Below are 2,400 nucleotides of genomic sequence, written 5' to 3'. Positions count from 1 at the left end.
GCAAGTGCTCTACCACTGAGCCACCTTCCCAGCCCTATCTGTAGAGATTCTGAAGTGAATTGTTAAATCTTCATTTCTGATATTGCTGATGCCTGTAACTTACCTTTTTCCCTCCCATATACAGCGTAGGAGAGCAGTGGACCTTAATGTGAAAATCTTGGATTTGAGCAGTACATTCCTCATGGGAACCAACTTTCCCAACAAGATAGAAAAACATCTTTTACCAGAGCACATTCAGCACAACTTTGTCAGTGATGGAAGCCATGTGGTAGTAGATGGCCTGCATGCAGAAGCCCCAGATGACCTGGTATGTGTCCTATGTTCTCTCTGTTGTCTAGCGTGTGTTGCTGATGTTTAAACCCAGGCTTCCTTGACAGCATGATAATATTCTTAAAAAGTTGCTAGACTCCAGTGGCTCACACTTGTATTCTTAAGTACTCAGGAGGCTGAGATCTGAGGTTCATGGTTCAAAGCCAGCTTAGGCAGACAAATCTGACTCTTACCTCCACTTACTTACCACAAAGCCAGAAATGGAACTGTGGCTCATGTGGTAGAACATCATCCTTGAGTGAAAAAGCTAAGAGACAATGTTCCTGAGTTCAAGCCCCAACACACACATACAAATCTTATTAGAATTACTGATCCCTGAAGGAAAAACTTGCCCAGAGGTGGGGGGAGGGTCAGTCATTGATTCTACAAAACGCTTTGAATAGTGAAAAAGGATTTAGTTATCCCTGTCTCATACGCAGCACCACGGCTGACCTTTGAGACTTAATACACAGAAGCACGAGTCCCCTAGGGCTCCTACCAGGGATGCTCTTGTGGTGTGACTGGTGGTTTTCTCCACCCTGTATGTGAGCCATTACTGGACCAGGAAGTGATGCTTGTCTGCAAGTGTAGTGTGAGAGCTAGCCTGTGTTACTGTTTCTTGGGACACTGTGTCATGACATTCTTTTATAACTCTTTTGTGTTCATTTTTTAAATACAGGTTCGAGAAGCTGCTTATAAAATTTTTCTTTACCCCAGTTCTAGCCAATTGAAATGTTTAGAACAGTTGCTTATCAGCAGAAATCTTCTGGCAAAGCTTGTGGGGTATTCTACATTTTCCCACAGGGCCCTTCAAGGAACAATAGCTCAAACTCCAGGTAAGCCTGCTGAAGAATGAGATAGGGTTTTTATAAATCTTAGCTTCTGTTTATTTATTTTATTAAAGTTTTTTTTTTCTTTTTGGCAGTGCTGGGTATCAACCCCAGGGTATCATGCATGCTAGGCAAATGTTTTAGGAACTACTAAGCTATATCTCTAGTGCTAAATTTCTGATTTTAAAGTTATAAATGAGTGGCTTCCTCTCTCCCTCCCTTCTTTCCTCCCTCCTTTCCTTCTTTCCCTCTCCTCTCTCTCTGTCTCTCATTCTCTATTTCTTCCTTCCTTCCTCCTTCTATTCTTCTTTCCTCTCCCCCCTTTTTTTTTGCTGGCCCTAACTCAGTGCCTGGGCACTGTCCTTGAGCCTCTTTGTGCTCAAGGCTAGTATTCTATCACTTGAGCCACAGTGCCACTTATGGCTTTTTCTAAGGGTTTATTGGAGAGAATAGTCTTATGGACTTTCTTGCTGGCATTTCAGGCTGGCTTTGAACCATGATCCTCAGACCTCAGCCTCCTCAGTGGCTAGGATTACAGGTGTGAGTCACAGCATCACCAGGTTTCTTCCATCTTTTTTTCTTTCCTTTTTGGTGCCAGTACTAGATCTTGAACTCAGAACCAGGGCACTCTCCTTTTGCTATTTTGCTTAAGGCTGGTGCTCTTCTACATGAGCCACACCTCTACTTCTAGCTTTTGGTGGTTAATTGGAGATAAAAGTCTCATGGACTTTCCCTGCCCAGTCTGGCTTTGAACTGCAATCTTTGGATCTTAGTCTTTTTAGTTCTTTTTCTTGCCTTATTTTTGTTTTTATTTTTTTAAGACAATTTCACAGTCCAGCGTGGCTGTGAATTTGATATATAACCCAGGCTAGCTTACAATGTGTGCTCCTCCTGTCTCAGTCCCTGGGGTGTTGAGATTATAGGTATACACCAATTTACATCCAGTGACCCATTTATAAAGAAGTTTGACATCTTTCAATTTGGTCTTCAAATGATCAGTTTCCTTTCATGAACATATCGAATATAAATCACACCTGAATTTAGTGATGCTAGTTTATATAATTTTCATCATAACTAATCTAGTTGCTGTGCCCAAGGTAATCAAATTGGTTGGAATTAGGGTGAGAGGGTGTTTTGGGATTGGAATTGGAGTGAGAGGATGAAAGATCAGTGTTTCTAGTAAGGTGAAGGTTAAATGAAGCATTTCACATTACACACACACACACACACACACACACACACACACACACACACACACACA

At 41.8% G+C, this 2,400-nt stretch overlaps 1 protein-coding gene across 1 annotated transcript in view; it reads left to right on the top strand.

Moving 5' to 3' along the window:
* The window catches only part of LOC106001879 (mitochondrial intermediate peptidase-like), a gene marked incomplete at both ends in the record, with an annotated part of 39,513 nt that overhangs the window by 26,532 nt on the left and 10,581 nt on the right, over positions 1–2,400 (top strand). The window lies entirely within an intron of this gene.

Source organism: Dipodomys ordii, unplaced genomic scaffold (genome assembly GCF_000151885.1).
Source record: "Dipodomys ordii isolate 6190 unplaced genomic scaffold, Dord_2.0 Scaffold600, whole genome shotgun sequence".
Lineage (NCBI taxonomy): Eukaryota > Metazoa > Chordata > Mammalia > Rodentia > Heteromyidae > Dipodomys > Dipodomys ordii.
Note: the sequence above shows the minus strand (reverse complement) of the source record. Positions and strands in the feature narration are given on the sequence as shown.